An 18,061-nucleotide genomic window follows, 5' to 3' on the forward strand; every position below is an offset into this window, starting at 1 on the left:
ATAATCTTCCATCAGCTAATATCTTCTTATCATAGAGGAGAAAATGGCATGGATGTTAAACAACTTCTTTAGTCAAGACTGAAAAGAGAAAGTGTCAGGTTTCACAGAGGTCCATAACAATGACAGATTGTATATCTTATCCTCATCAGATTGATAATATTAACCAAAATTTGCCCAAGAGATAGATGAAAGTTTGTGCTCTTTACTTGCTTTCCTATGTTCATTACTGAATTTTGATTAAATATCAAATTGAATCTCTAAATCTTTTTCGCAATTAATCTTCCCTTTACCTCAAGATTCACCTGCCTTGAGAGGAAACCAGCCTTGGAAAAATATTTAAACCAAAGAAGTTCATTTCCCAAACTGGTGGCATTCTTAATTATAATGGGAGGGGGTGACTAGGGAGCTAATTAAAGCTGGAATTAATGGGTTATCTAAGAGACCAAACCAAATCCTAACCTTGTACACACACTTCTCTGTAGGATTTAGAGCCCTGTGATGGTGTCTTCTCAATCCTGAGGAGAGACCCTGGTTCTGCCTCTTGTTTTTATGCTCTTGGTAAATTTTCTGTGGCTGCAATACCCACAGATTATGCTTGTATACATAAAAACAAATTTTTTTCTGCTTACAATATTATAGTTCTGTGTTTAAAAATCTTATTTAGGAGAAAATATTGAAGAATAGTGAGCTCAGACAAAGTCCCAGAATGAGTGGGGGAGGAGTTATGAAGTCCCATTCCTAGTTAGAGATCTGTTGGCAGTCTATGGCTGCTGGGAGGAGAGTCAGCTTTCTTCAGCTTTGTGGTCCCTGACAGGCTACCTATGCTGTACACCAGCACACATATAGGCAGCACTATGGGCTTTTAAATAAACACATGAATTTAGGAGGGAATAGATATGTGGGGATAGGGGATGAATGAGGACATGGGAAATGGTTTTGATCAAAGCACCTTATATACATGTATAGAATTCTCAACTAATAAAAATGAAGAAAATGCTAGATATGAATCCTGCTTTTCTTGTGGTTTCTCTTGCACTCAACACTTTGGCTTGGTCACTTTCCGTACAGGGCACTGGTTTGCTTCCGTTAGTTCTCTTTCATGAGCTCCTTTCTTATTTTAGGTCAAAGCCTCATCAGTTCTCCTTTGTTGTCAATATAAAGAGTCAAGTTGGTTTGGAAAGATTTGATTCACTCGTAGCAGAAGAGAGCACAGGATCCCAGCTTGGTAGATCTGGTCCATACCTTCTAACCTCAACTACTTCTTGTAATGGAAGGTAAATTAGGTCAAGGTGTTTAAGTGTAAGTCATAGACTTTTAGTGGATAGACTGGAAGCAGTTGTTACCTTTGGTATTAGGGAGAAAAGCTTGATAATATTGCTGAAGACCTTAATCATTATAGTTAAACCAGGAGACAGTTGAGAGATGGCTATTTTTTTATTTAGAAATTTCATAACATACTCATATTCCACACTTTGAAGTTTCATAATGTAAGTGTATCACTCATAGCTGTGAAAATAATTTTTAATGATTTATTTATTTTTAATTTTATGTTCATTGGTGTTTTGCCAGCATGTATATCTGTGTGAGGGTGTCAAATGACTTGAAGCTGGACTACAGAAGAGTTGTGAGCTGCCATGCGGTGGCTGGGAATGGAACACAGGTCCTCTGGGAAAGCAGCTAGTGCTGACAACAGCTGAGCCATCTCTCTAGCCCCTAGAAATATTTTTTCAAAACATAATTGAAATAATCTCTTAGGAAAAAGAAGTCTGGAAGAATGGAGAGATGGGGACAGAAGTGCTGGAATGGATCGCTTCTGTTTTAAGTTCTTTGCTATTTATTTAATAATTTACTTCTGTTGTACAATATCCTAATCATTTTTATTTTTAATTGTGTTTTTGCATACACTGTATTTTATTCAAAATTTTTCATATTAATTCCCCATATCCCAAATTCTCCCACCTCCCTACCACCCAGCTTTATGTTCTTTCTCTGTACATCATCAATGAAACCTCCAGTGCCAGGAATAAGTGACATAGAATCATGTGTTTTGGCCACAGGGTCCCCATGGGAACCCACAAGCAACCCAGGCAATTGCCAATGATATAGGTTGCTCTCCACAAGCAGATAGTAAGGCTCTGTTGCTGAAGACAACAGCTACACACCTCACTGAACTTGGAGAATTTGGGCTGCTGCCTATGTAGAGCCTTTCCTCCTGATGACTTAGTGATCACAGTACTTGGAGGTACTCTGAGCACTACCATGGGAGAAAGGGAAACACCAACCCGGCTACAAACGCTTCAGTCTGCAATGCTGATCTGCATGCAAAACGTGCTAGTGAAATAGTGGAAAGAATTCTGTGGTTTTGTGATTGTGACTACCAATATCTAATTGAATTTAGAGCCCACTGAAACCTACCTGTCTCTGATACTACTTAAGTGACCAAGAACCTGAAATTAGATAGGCCAGGGATCTAGGGGCAAATCAAATACTATTATTTTGCTAAAGGAACATTGTAATAAAATGACTTTTAATAACATTCTGCTATCCTCACAGATCAGTGTCTCACCCAGCCATCATTGAAGAAGAAGTAAATGATGATAAATAGACTCACTGTTAGACAAGATACAAAGAGTGAGAAACCATGGAACACGCCTATGTGGGGTGTCTCCATCAATTCCTATCCCTAAAAGCTCAGGGAACCCAGAGGAAGGGAAGAAGGAAAGAGTACAAGAAGCAGAAGGAAGGAATAGAGAACACCAAGTAAAGGCCTTCTAAACATCACAGGACTGATGCACCTATGACCACACAGAGACTGGGGCGGCATTTACAGGCCTGAACATTTCTGAGCCCAATGAGGTCACAGTACTGAGAAGGGAAGTAAACACAAGTCCCCGTCCCTAACCCAGAAGCCATCTCCAAATGAAAAACACTTGAAAATGAAAAATTAGCTTTTTTCCGATGGAATCTCACTGGATATACAAGCCACTCTAAAGGCCTCATGCCCAGCAGTAAATGACCAACACAAGATGAACTCAAGATGAACTCAATAATATTTTTGGAGATTTTGTTGTTGCTGTTAGTTGTTTGCTTGTTTTGTCTTATAAGGATTAGCTGAATTTTTTTTTGTCTTATATTGCTTTGCTTTTTTAAATGGGGTTTTTGCTTGTTCGTTTTGTTTTCTTACTGTACAAGTCTTTGCTTATTTATTATCATTTCTGATTTTGTGTTTTTAAGGGATTTCTGTTCATGCCAATGTGTGTTTCTTGTTCTTTTTCTTTGGCTCTTTGCTTTTTTCTGCTTATTTCTTTGTTTTGATCTATTCAGGTCTGTTTGCTTTGTTCTATACAAGTTTGTTTGCTTTTATCTTATTTATTTTTTCTTTTTTGTTTTGGGTAATTTATTTGTTTATTTATTTTGTTGGATGCCTGTTTGTTTTGTGAGAGAAAGCAAGAAAGAATAAAGATTTGGGTGGATACTGGGTGGGGAGGATCTGAGAGGAGTTTGTGGAGGGACAACCATATCAATTAAATACATAATTATATATAAAAATTGCTGTTCTTTCATGAGAATAACGTAAGAAATCAAATTATTTTTATTGAGGGTTACATGTGGGTGGAGAGAATGAAGCAGTAAAAACAAACAAGAAAAAAGTCCATGAGTTCAGCTGCACAATGACTATGTGTTCATTGTGATAGTAAATATTTGATCACAATTAATAGTTTATATCCTGACTTTGATCATTCAGTTCCCAGATAAAAGACACACAACTTGTATGTTTATAATAAGCCTTTAGTGCACTAGAGCTAGACAGATATCTACCCTTCAGGCTATTATGTCTACTTCCCTATCAATAACCCTGAGTTATAACTTGCTGTGTTCCATCTGTGATGCTCTTAACTCCAATCAGGCAGCCCTCATGGCCATGTTTTCATTACTGATCTAACCCAGGGTGTCTCTCCTTTCCCCATCTTCTTCCTTCTCCTCCTTATTCTCCTTTGACCCCAAGCCTGGGAACCAAACACCCCACCTATCTTTCTTCTGCCCAGCTATAGCCTGTAGGCATAGTTATTCACCAATCAGGGATAACTTGGGACAAGGTTGCATAGTCTCTTGGGTCTAAGATTGAATTCTCTCATCTCTGGAGACAAACAGAACTTCAGAGCCAGTATTTACCATTACAATCCAGAGTAACAGACCAAATATCAATATTCAGTTACTCAACCAGAAAAGGTAGGCCATGGGAAATTAGCATCCAACATAAGTGGTTTCACTGCAGAAAACCAGTTCAAGGCCAATCACAGTGATTAAAAATAAATTGTCTCCACTTAGAAATGGAGTTCAGGCAAGAACAATGCCTTCTTGTTCCTGCAGGGATAGAAACTTAAGGCCCTGTGTGTTTCAACCAGGAAAATGTAAGTTAGATGCAGGAGACAACTTTATTAGGGATATAGTCTTTAGGGTACCCTTATAGTCGACTCCTCAGAAATACAGCTTTCATTTCTCGACTGATCCTTAATAGACCATTTGAACAGATAGAGTGAATGGATGGTCATTAAGAGCCATTCTGAATTGTACTAGTTATTTGTGGATCAGGTCAGTGAACTATACTAGCAGGGAAGGGGTGGCTGTAACCACAAAACAAAAATACTTTGTCATTATACAATTTCACTAAAACCAAACAACCTAAAAAATCTGTATTTCAGCCTGTGTTGTCTACCAAGGATCTAGCAGTTTGCTGTTTAAAATGAGCTGTGTTGGCCATATGTAACATAGAAGGATGGAAGACCATGGGGTGGATGTTTCAGTCCTGCGCTGAGGGGGGAACAAGATGATTGTGGGAGATGGAAGGAGAGGGAGACAAACGGGAGGGTGAGAAAGGAGGAAGAGGAAATAAGGGTGGCAGTATCAGAAACTGGAGGAGATGTGAGAGAGGTACTGAGGGTCAAGAAATCGAATAAAAATAAGTGGGGAGGGGGGATGAGGAACTGGGGATAGCCACTGGTGGGTCCCAAACGCCAGAGAAACGTGAGGCTCCTGGGACCCAATGGGATTGACTTTAGCCATAATGCACAGAGAAGGGGGAGATAGAACCTGTGGAGACCACATTCAGTAGATAGGCACGGTCCCTGGTCAAGGGATGGGGCCTTCCACCCATCTCAAAGTTTTTTAACCCAGAAATGTTCCTGTCCAAAGAAAGAACAGGGACAAAAATTGGAACACAGACTGAAGGAATGGCCAACCAGAATAACCCCACCTAGGGATACATCATGTCTGCAGACATCAAACCCAGCACTGTTGTTGTGGTCAAGGGGCACGCCTGACCACCCAGTGCTCCCAAAGTCTAGACCACCAGCCAAGGAGTGTACCTGGAGGGATCCATGGCTCCAGATACATATGTAGCAGAGCCTTGCCTCACAGCAACTGGAAGGGAGGCCCTCGGTCCTGGGGAAGTTTGATGCCCCAGAGTAGGAGGATGCTGGAAGCTTGGAGCAGGGCAGGAGAAGGTGGGTGGGTGGGGGAGCACTCTCATACAGGCAAAACGGAGGGCAGTGTGGGATGGGGGAGGGTGGTGGAGGGGTAACCGGGAAGTGGGATATCATTTGAGATGTAAACAAATGGAATGATTAATAAAAAAAATTTTTAAGTTAAAAAATAAAATAAAATAAAATGCTCTGTGTTTATTTTTTCCCACAGGTACCAAATAAGAAATTATGTTACTGTCCCCATTTCTGGAGGAGAAAATAGAGATACAAAGATGAGAAACAGAAAAGCTGAACTTCTGACTCTGGCAGTTTGATTCCAGACCTTCTGACAGAACAGTGCCAACCTGCTGTCATACTAACATGATACATGATTCTGTCTCCATCAAACCCTCCTCAGATTCTGGACCACGGAGTCTGGATTCAAGCAGAAAATGATTACTGGATGTTAAAGGTCATCTATCCAAGGCACACATACCTTAGACCAGTGGTTTTCAACCTTCCTAATACTGCAACCATTTAATACCGTTTCTCACGTTGTGGTGAGCATCCCCAACCATAAAATTATTTTGTTTCTATTTCATAACTGTAATTGTGCTAGTGTTATGAATTGCAATGTAAATGTCTGTGTTTTCCCACAGTCTTAGGCAATCTGTGTAAAAGAGTTGTTAGATTCCCCCAAAAGGGGTCACAAGCCACAGGTTGAGAATCACTGCCTTAGGGTATGATTAACATCCTGTTCCACCTACCCAAGAGGGTTTAAAGCCTCCAAAAATGAGAGTTCTCTAGAGTCTTAGAGAAAGATGGTCTTAAGTTTGGGGTAACTTTTTTAAGGACACTCCAACTGAATTGTTACTATATTGGACAGGAAAACCCAACCTTCTATATTGCTAGCATGATGGATGCAATTTGAGGTAAGAAGTCACCCTAACAAGGTTCAGGGAAGTACTTATTACTAGTTGTAAAGAAGACAAAAACCACCCTACCTCTATGCCCTTTGCAGAATGGGATAGAGTCACTAACTTGTTAACAGAATGGATGGTTAGTATCAGAAAAACAGAACTTTGGTATTTTATCTCACTAAGTGAACCACCAAATAGCCTCCCACTGAGAAACACTGCTAAAAGGACGTAACAAACCCAAGTAAGGGGAATTGCGTAATTTCTGTGGTGAATGGGCCCTCCTTACAGTACATTCTGTGTCACCTACTGTTTTGCTCTCCCCCTTGTGTCCACTCACAAACATTACAGCTTCTCCCCATTAAATATAATGGAAAGTGCTCTATGGGGCAAACTCAGTCTCTTCTTCTGGTTTTAGTCAAAAAGAAATTTTATGTTGACCTTCTCCTGAAGCAAAGTATTTTTCAATATGATTTTAATTTTCTGTCTCTAACATTCTCCCAAATTAGTATGCTTTAGTTGGAGGAAAATGTTTACACACACCTTCATTCACAATATTGTGCAAGAATGGATTTAGGGTCTTAAGATACAACAGCTTTGCCTTCACCAATTAAATACATGCAATATATCTAAATAACACCGCCTTAAATTTATATCTCCAAAGATTAAATGATTATTAGAAGTAATCAGTTCAAGAACTTTTGAAAACTGATGTCACATGGTTTGGGCTATCAAGACATCTACGTCTAGACTGCAAAGAAATATACATGAAAACAAACATGGCCTCTCTCACTTAAACATCATCTTCCAAAGAAAACACTTGCAGGTCATTGTGACTTTATAACTAATAGAAATATGCCATTTCCTATTTGGACAGACTTCTCCTTTCCAGTCCTCTGGGTGTGAGGGTCTCTGAGGGAGGCAAGAAGGTAGTTTGAGTCAACATAACTAAGTAGCTAGTGTTAATTCAAACTTCAGGAGTCTGACCCCAATTAGTTCATTTTAGGCATGTTTAAGCACAGCATAATTTGGAGGAAGTTTTCCTGGTGATAAATAATTCAATCCATGAGCACAATGAGGCTTAACATATGACTGCATCAAAAATCATTGTAAAGTACAGGTGAAATCTTTAATAAAGATTAGTTCTATAGGTTGGCTACATGTGACAGCCTCCATAAAGGTGGGTTTTACAGATTGACAGGCTCATGATAAGGGTCTTGGAGAAGATCCAGCCACACAGTGTAAATATCACAGACTACTAACTGCATCTGCTCCCAGCCATTGGGGTAGAAAGCAGATTATACATCTCTCCCTTTGATCAGACAACGCTGTGTGTTTAACATTCCTGGTTCTCCTAGTGCCTATCTGTGAGCACATGGACTGCCCATATCTGGAGTTTGAATAAATTAGTGTCCTCCCTCTCAGTGGAGAAAAGAAGCAATATGAAACCCAAGATATCATGGAACCACAATAAAAGCTGATGTTATATTTGGCTCAGAAAAGGTCACTTGGCCAGATGCAACTGCCTCTTGAGCTGAACAAACAAAATCACTCTACTCAGAGAGAAATATCCAGTATGCATCACTCTGTTTTTCTTTGCTATAACACAATACTAGAGGTAGCCACCTGACAAGGCTAGTTGGTATACAGTTGTGGAGGTGTAAAGTTAAAGTGCCAAATCTTACAATGGCCTTCTTCATGGAAGATGTCTATGTGAACAGGACAAAAGACAAGGAATACAGTGTGTGTGTGTGTGTGTGTGTGTGTGTGTGTGTGTGTGTGTGTGCCACACTAGAGGAATTTATCCTAATAATTTACCTAATCCTAGTCATACCCCGAAGGTCTCACATCTCAATACCAGAATTATATTACCCCCCCCCCTTTTTTAGTATTTATTCAATTTACATCCAACTCTTAACCCCCCCTCCTGGCCATCCCCTTCCACAATCCTTCCGCCTCTCCCCCTCCCTTCTCCTCTGAGAGGGTGGAAGGTCCTGTGTATCCCCCACCAGGAAACATCAAGTCTCTGTAGGGTTAGGCACATCCTCTTCCAATGAGGTCAGACAAGGCAGTCCAGCTAGAGGAACATATTCCACAAACAGGATACATATCCCACATACAGCTTTCAGGATAGCCCCTGCTCCATTTGCTTGGGACCCACATGAAGACTAAGCTGCACATCTGTTCCATAGCAGGTGCATAGATGTGCGAGACCTAGATCTAGCCCATGTATTTCTTTGGTTGGTGGTTGTCTCTGAGAGCCCCAGGGATCCAGGTTAGTTGACTCTGTTGGTCTTGCAGTGGAGTTCCTATCTCCTTCAAGCCCACAATCCTTCTCCATATTCTTCCATAGGTGTCCCCAAGCTCCATCCACTTGGCTGTGGGTGTTTGGATCCATCTGAGTCAGATGCTGGATGGAGCCTCTCAGAGGACAGCCATGCTAGATTCCTGTCTGCAAACATAACAGAATACCTTTAATAGTGTCAGGGATTGGGGTTTGCCCATAGGATGGGTCTCAAGTTAGGCCAGTTTTTTGGTTGGCCATTTCCTCAGTCTCTGCTCCATCCCTGGTCCCTGCATTTCTTGTAGGATAAATTTAGGGTCAAAAGTTTTGAGAAGTCTGCCATTCACACAGTGGATCTCCATTCTTCCACTACCTCTCTGCCTACACTCATCAGTCCTGTAGATTCTGAACTATAGAGGTTAGCTTCCCCTCCTCCACTCATCTGCTCTGCTGTCTGAGTTCTCTAGAGCACTCCAAGCTGCTCTGAGCAGCCCGCTATCCCCTATGGATGCCCATTCTCCCACCTTCATCAGTCCTACAGTTGCAGAATGATATAGACTTGCTGATCAAATGATACCCATGAGAGGCCTGCCACACCAAGACCATTGAGGTTAACACCCCTTCCAATGCCTACTACAACAGGAATATCCAGGGACTTCATTACTTATTTCCTGTGTTTTCTTAGATGTGGTTATCCTCCTTGGGTTGGAGTTTTCCTTCTAGTATTTTTACATGGCTGGATTTGTGAATAGATGTTGTTTGTATTTGGATTTGTCTTGTTTTCTCCATCTATGATGATTGAGAGTTTTGCTGGGTATAGTAGTCTAGGTTTGTAGGGTGGTAGGACCTTGTCCACCCTGCTACAGCACACAGTTGCTTAGGGAGGCAGAATGTGGAGTTCGGAGAGTTTGACTGCACTTATCCCATGCACTTATCCCACCCAGGGCAGTACTGGGTTGTAGGAAAGCACCAGGGCAAAGCTCCAGGGATGGGAAAGTGCAGTCTGAGAGTTAGGAAAGCCAGAGTTGGTTCTTGGTCCAAAGGCCTGCGACCAGGCTGGACCTGTGGGGTTCTCAGACCCTTGGACATCCATGCTGGAAGTTGAAAAAGAGCAGAGAACAGAGTCTGGGACCCTTGGTCTTGGGACAGTGCCTAGCCCAGGGGTGAGGAGAGCTCTGGTTTGACCCATGAGGGTGGGAGGTGGGGCAGGAGACAGATTGCCCTTAGCTTGCTGGATGCAGGCTTGGTGGCAGTTGTGGCTGAGAGCTAAGAAAAATATTCTACAGGAGATTAGGCTGTGGCTCTCTAGGTGAAGGTCTTCTTCATGGCTCCCCACAGAGGATCTTGGTGACCCAAAATTACTGGGTTGGCAAAGTCAAAGACACAGCAACAAAAACTAACTATAGACCAGTATCTCTGACAAACACAGATGCAAAGAACAACATAGTAAAATAATTCGATTTAATAGCCCACCAAAAATATACAATTGATCCTAAAAATGCAAGAATGTTCAAAATATGCCTATTAATAAATGTGTTTTATCACACTAACAGAATGATGAACAAAAGCCATAAAATTGTCTCAATTGATGCAGAAAAAGAATTGGATACAACTCTTAAAACATGTTGAATGTGACATGGACACTGGGAAAGAAAACAAATAAAATGGCCCCTAACAACTACTTCTATACTCATAGGTCAGTGCCTTGCTCAGCCATCATCAGACAAACTTCTTGCGAAAGGTGATGAATAACACAGAGACTCAAAACTGCACAATGTGCAGAGTGAGAGAGACTTTGGAGCACTCAGTCCTACATGGAATGTCTTCATCAAACTGGTTCTTCCCTTGGGGGATAGGGAGCTACATGGAAGAGAAGGCAGCAAGACTATATGAGCCAGAAGTAATGGATAATTCCACAGAAACCGTGTCTTCCAGACACAACAGTGATTATACACATATGAACTCACAGAGACTATAACAATATGCTCAAAGCTTGAACAAGTTCAAGCCAGATAGATTCCCAGCACTGAGAAGGAAAAGTATACACAGAATCCCAGCTCCAACCAAGATGTTATCTGCAATTGATACCCACTGGCAAAGGAAAAAAATCAGGGTTCTCTAATAGATGCGCATTGGGTATAGTAACTATACTTCATGGTAGAAACAGAGTTTGATTCTCAACATTCATGTTGGACCATAGCAACTACCCCAGCTTCATGGAACCTAACAGAATCTTCTGGCTTTCACAGGCACACCAAACACCCACGGATGCTCTCACACAGACATATACATATATAAAAAAAAAATCTTTTAAAAATATCATTATGCATTCCGAAATCGTGTACAGTTACTGTGTCAGTTAAAAATAAACATGCTCTTCCGGTCTGACCAGCACCGGGTTAGCTAGAGCGCAGGGTCGGCTGACACTCGCCAGCTACCCACAACACCCACCACAGGATCTTGGGACTTCTGGTGAGTGGAACACAGCTTCTGCTCCAATCCAATTGCGTGCGGGACCTGAGACTGCATTAGTTAGGGAAGTAGAAAACCAGCCTGGCAGCCAGAGGACAGTGGTCCGCCCTGCACGGAAGTGCCATCTTGGACCCGGGACTCTACCGAACTTAGGAATTTAGTCTGCACAGGTGAGAGTGTGCGCCACAGAGGCAGAAAACTTCTGGGACAGGTGGGAGCCACAGAGCTGCTGAGGCAGCACCCTTTTGGGGCCGCAGACATCCAGCATCCTCCCAGCCGGAAGACAGTGGTCTGCCCTGCACTGGAGCCCTCTGCCTCAGGAGCAGGGAGCGCCATCTTGGATCCAGGACCCCACCGAACTTAGGAACTTGGTCTGCACAGGTGAGAGTGTGCACCACAGAAGCTGACAGCTTCTGTGACCTGCGAAAGCAACACAGCATCTGGGAAAGGTCCTGTTTTGGGCCTTCTTCTTCGGCCAGGAGGAGGTCCAAACACCAGATATCTGTACACCTTCCATTTAAGAGGAGAGCTTGTCAGCAGAGAGTGCTCTAACCACTGAAACTCAGAGGAGAGAGCCTGTCTCCCAGGTCTGCTGATAGACAGTAATCAGAATCACCAGAAGAACAATCTCTAAACAGAGACAACTATAACAACTCCAGAGATTACCAGATGGCGAGAGGTAAATGTAAGAATCTTACTAACAGAAACCAAGACCACCCACCATCATCAGAACCCAGCACTCCCACTTCGCCCAGTCCAGGGCACCCCAACACACCTGAAAAGCTAGACCTGGATTTAAAAGCATATCTCATGATGATGGTAGAGGACATCAAACAGGACTTTAATAACTCACTTAAAGAATTACAGGAGAACATGGCTAAAGAGTTACAAGAGTTACAAGTTTCCTTAAAGAAAAACAGGATAACACAATCAAACAGGTAGAAGTCCTTAAAGAAAAACAGGAAAACACATCCAAACAGATGATGGAAATGAACAAAGCCATACTAGACCTAAAAAGGGAAGTAGACACAATAAAGAAAACCCAAAATGAGGCAACACTGGAGATAGAAACCCTAGGAAAGACATCTGGAACCATAGATGCGAGCATCAGCAACAGAATACAAGAGATGGAAGAGAGAATCTCAGGTGCAGAAGATTCCATAGAGAACATCAGCACAACAATCAAGGAAAATGGAAAATGCAAAAAGATCCTAACTCAAAACATCCAGGAAATAGAGGACACAAAGAGAAGACCAAACCTACGGATAATAGGAGTGGATGAGAATGAAGATTTTCAACTCAAAGGACCAGCAAACATCTTCAACAAAATTATAGAAGAAAACTTCCCAAATCTAAAGAAAGAGATGCCCATGAACATACAAGAAGCCTACAGAACTCCAAATAGACTGGACCAGAAAAGAAATACCTCCCGACACATAATAATCAGAACAACAAATGCACTAAATAAAGATAGAATACTAAATGCAGTAAGAGAAAAAGGCCAAGTAACATATAAAGGCAAGCCTATCAGAATTACACCAGATTTTTTCACCAGAGACTATGAAAGCCAGAAGATCCTGGACGGATGTTATACAGACACTAAAAGAACACAAATTCCAGCCCAGGCTACTATACCCAGCCAAACTCTCAATTAACATAGATGGAGAAACAAAAGTATTCCACGACAAAACCAAATTCAAACATTATCTCTCCACGAATCCAGCCCTTCAAAGGATAATAAGAGAAAAAAAAAAATACAAGGACGGGAACCATGCCCTAGAAACAACAAGAAGGTAATCCCTCAACAAACCTAAAAGAAGACAGCCACAAGAACAGAATGCCAACTTTAACAACAAAAATAACAGGAAACAACAATTACTTTTCCTTAATATCAATGGACTCAACTCCCCGATAAAAAGACATAGACTAACAAACTGGCTACACAAACAAGACCCAATATTTTGCTGCTTACAGGAAACTCATCTCAGAGAAAAAGATAGACACTACCTCAGAATGAAAGGCTGGAAAACAATTTTCCAAGCAAATGGTAGGAAGAAACAAGCTGGAGTAGCCATTCTAATATCTGATAAGATTGACTTCCAACCCAAAGTCATCAAAAAAGACAGGGAGGGGCACTTCATACTCATCAAAGGTAAAATCCTCCAAGAGGGACTATCAATTCTGAATATCTATGCTCCAAATACAAAGGCAGCCACATTCATTAAAGAAACTTTAGTAAAGCTCAAAGCACACATTGCACCTCACACAATAATAGTGGGAGACTAAAACACAACACTTTCACCAATGGACAGATCATGGAAACAGAAACTAAACAAGGACACAGTGAAACTAACAGAAGTTATGAATCAAATGGATCTGGCAGATATCTACAGAACATTCTATCCTAAAACAAAAGGATATACCTTCTTCTCAGCACCTCATGGTACCTTCTCCAAAATTGACCACATAATTGGTCACAAAACAGGCCTCAACAGATACAAAAATATTGAAATTGTCCCATGCATCCTATCAGATCACCATGGACTAAGGCTGATCTTCAATAACAAAATAAATAATAGAAAGCCAACCTTCACGTGGAAACTGAACAACACTCTTCTCAATGATACCTTGGTCAAGGAAGGAATAAAGAAAGAAATTAAGGACTTTTTAGAGTTCAATGAAAATGAAGCCACAACATACCCAAACTTATGGGAGACAATGAAAGCATTTCTAAGAGGAAAACTCATAGCTCTGAGTGCCTCCAAAAAGAAACTAGAGAGAGCACACATTAGCAGCGTGACAACACACCTAAAAGCACTAGAACAAAAGGAAGCAAATTCACCAAAGAGGAGTAGACGGCAGGAAATAATCAAACTCAGGGGCGAAATCAACCAAGTGGAAACAAGAAGAACTATTCAAAGAATCAACCAATCAAGGAGCTGGTTCTTTGAGAAAATCAACAAGATAGATAAACCCTTAGCCAGACTCACTAGAGGGCACAGGGAAAGCATTCTAATTAACAAAATCAGAAATGAAAAAGGAGACATAACAACAGATCCTGAAGACATCCAAAACACCATCAGATCCTTCTACCAAAGGCTATACTCAACAAAACTGGAGAACCTGGATGAAATGGAGAAGTTCCTAGACAGATACCAGGTACCAAAGTTGAATCAAGATCAGGTTAAATATCTAAACAGCCCTATATCCCCCAAAGAAATAGAAGTAGTCATTAATAGTCTCCCAACCAAAAAAAGCCCAGGACCAGATGGGTTTAGTGCAGAGTTCTATCAGACCTTCAAAGAAGATCTAATCCCAGTTCTTCACAAACTATTCCACAAAATAGAAACAGAAGGTACTCTACCCAACTCATTCTATGAAGCCACAATTACTCTGATACCTAAACCACAAAAAGACCCAACAAAGATAGAAAACTTCAGACCAATATCCCTTATGAATATTGATGCAAAAATCCTCAATAAAGTTCTTGCTAACCGAATCCAAGAACACATCAAAACAGTCATCCAACCTGACCAAGTAGGTTTCATCCCAGGGATGCAGGGATGGTTCAATATACGGAAATCCATCAACGTAATCCAGTATATAAACAAACTCAAAGACAAAAACCACATGGTCATCTCGTTAGATGTAGAAAAAGCGTTTGAAAAGACCCAAGACCCAACACCCATTCATGATAAAAGTCTTGGAAAGATCAGGAATTCAAGGCCCATACCTAAACATGATAAAAGCAATCTTCAGCAAACCAGTAGCCAACATCAAAGTAAATGGTGAGAAGCTTGAAGCAATCCCTCTAAAATCAGGGACTAGACAAGGCTGTCCACTTTCTCCATACCTATTCAACATTGTACTTGAAGTCCTAGCCAGAGCAATTCGACAACAAAAGGAGATCAAAGGGATACAAATTGGAAAAGATGAAGTCAAAATATCACTTTTTGCAGATGATATGATAGTATATATAAGTGACCCTAAAAATTCCACCAGAGAACTCCTAAGCCTGATAAACAGCTTCGGTGAAGTAGCTGGATATAAAATTAACTCAAACAAATCAATGGCCTTTCTCTACACTAAGAATAAACAGGCTGAGAAAGAAATTAGGGAAACAACACCCTTCTCAATAGTCACAAATAATATAAAATATCTTGGCGTGACTCTAACTAAGGAAGTGAAAGATCTGTATAATAAAAACTTCAAGTCTCTGAAGAAAGAAATTATAGAAGATCTCAGAAGATGGAAAGATCTCCCATGCTCATGGATTGGCAGGATCAACATTGTAAAAATGGCTATCTTGCCAAAAGCAATCTACAGATTCAATGCAATCCCCATCAAAATTCCAACTCAATTCTTCAACGAATTAGAAAGTGCAATCTGAAAATTCATCTGGAATAACAAAAAACCTAGGATAGCAAAAACTCTTCTCAAGGATAAAAGAACCTCTGGTGGAATCACCATGCCGGACCTAAAGCTTTACTCAGAGCAATTGTGATAAAAACTGCGCGGTACTGGTATAGTGACAGACAAATAGACCAATGGAATAGAATTGAAGACCCAGAAATGAACCCACACACCTACGGTCACTTGATCTTCGACAAGGGAGTTAAAACCATCCAGTGGAAGAAAGACAGCATTTTCAACAAATGGTGCTGGCACAACTGGTTGTTAACATGTAGAAGAATGCGAATCGATCCATTCCTATCTCCTTGTACTAAGGTCAAGTCTAAGTGGATCAAGGAACTTCACATAAAACCAGAGACACTGAAACTTATAGAGGACAAAGTGGGGAAAAGCCTTGAAGATATGGGCACAGGGGAAAAATTCTTGAATAGAACAGCAATGGCTTGTGCTATAAGATCGAGAATTGACAAGTGGGACCTCATGAAACTGCAAAGCTTCTGCAAGGCAAAAGACACCATCAATAAGACAAAAAAAACACCAACAGATTGGGAAAGAATCTTTCCTAAATCAGATAAGGGACTAATATCCAATATATATAAAGAACTCAAGAAGGTGGACTCCAGAAAATTAAAAAATGGGGCTCAGAACTGAACAAAGAATTCTCACCTGAGGAATACCGAATGGCAGAGAAGCACCTGAAAAAATGTTCAACATCCTTATTCATTAGGGAAATGCAAATCAAAACAACCCTGAGATTCCACCTCACACCAGTCAGAATGGCTAAGATCAAAAATTCAGGTGACAGCAGATGCTGGCGAGGATGTGGAGAAAGAGGAACAATCCTCCATTGTTGGTGGGATTGCAAGCTTGTACAACCACTCTGGAAATCAGTCTGGCGGTTCCTCAAAAAACTGGATATAGTACTACCGGAGGATCCAGCAATACCTCTCCTGGGCATATATCCAGAAGATGTCCCAACCGGTAAGAAGGACACATGCTCCACTATGCTCATAGCAGCCCTATTTATAATAGCCAGAAGCTGGAAAGAACCCAGATGCCCCTCAACAGAGGAATGGATTCAGAAATTATGGTACATTTACACAATGGAGTACTACTCAGCTATTAAAAAGAATGAATTTATGAAATTCCTAGCCAAATGGATGGACCTGGAGGGCATCATCTTGAGTGAGGTAACACAATCACAAAGGAACTCACACAATATGTATTCACTGATAAGTGGATATTAGCCCAAAACTTAGGATACCCAAGATAAAAGATACAATTTGCTAAACGCATGAAACTCAAGAAGAATGAAGAGGAAAGTGTGCAAAATATGACCCTTCTTAGAATTGGGAACAAAACACCCATGGAAGGTGTTACAGAGACAAAGTTTGGAGCTGTGATGAAAGGATGGACCATCTAGAGACTGCCATATCCAGGGATCCATTCCATAATCAGCTTCCAAACGCTGACACCATTGCATACACTAGCAAGATTTTGCTGAAAGGACCCAAATATAGCTGTCTCTTGTGAGACTATGCAGGGGCCTAGCAAACACAGGAGTGGATGCTCACAGTCAGCTATTGGATGTATCACAGGGCTCCCAATGGAGAAGCTAGAGAAAGTACCCAAGGAGCTAAAGGGATCTGCAACCTTATAGTTGGAACAACATGATGAACTAATCAGTACCCTGGAGCACTTGTCTCTAGCTGCATATGTATCGAAAGAAAAGATGGCCTAGTCGGCCATCACTGGAAAGAGAGGCCCATTGGACTTGCAAACTTTATATGCCCCAATATAGGGGAATTCCAGGGCCAAAAGAATGGTAATGGGTGGGTAGGGAAGTGGGGGGCGGTATGGGGGACTTTTGGGATAGCATTGGAAATGTAATTGGGGAAAATATGTAATAAAAAATATTAAAAAATAAATTAAATAAATAAATAAATAAATAAATAAATAAAAATAAACATGCTAGTACATATGTTCATCTTTTCCTGATCTTAAAGGTCCTCTCACCACTTTCCTATTTATCCTATTTAATTCAGATTCTAAACAAGACTATTATCAAATTTGGAAAGTTTGTATTTATTTTCTAAGATATTTTTATGAAAAATCTTTGATTTTAACAAAAATATATTTGTTCAACACCCGAGTTGGTAATTTTTGAATCTATTAAATAGGTGAATGTAGTAATTTGTTTTCTCACTTTAAAATAACATTCAGTCCCAATTAGTGTTAACCTAATTAGTCCCAATTAGTGTTAACCTAATTAGTCATGTATATTGTGGTCCATATAAATTATTGTTTACAGTTGTAATGCTATTCTTTGGACTCTTTAATCTAAATTAATAGTTAACACAGACCTGCGGTTATCTTTTTAGTGTTCTGATCATGTTTTAACATCAAACTTACATCCTTCATAAAATAGGTTATGTGGTGTTATAAGTGCTTATTTTGCCTCTTTTGGAAGGATTTTATAACTTTTAAAATTGTCTGTTCTTTGAACATTTCAA

This window comes from Mus caroli, unplaced genomic scaffold (genome assembly GCF_978045245.1).
Source record: "Mus caroli unplaced genomic scaffold, Mus_caroli_1 scaffold_7, whole genome shotgun sequence".
In the NCBI taxonomy this organism is placed as follows: Eukaryota; Metazoa; Chordata; class Mammalia; order Rodentia; family Muridae; genus Mus; species Mus caroli.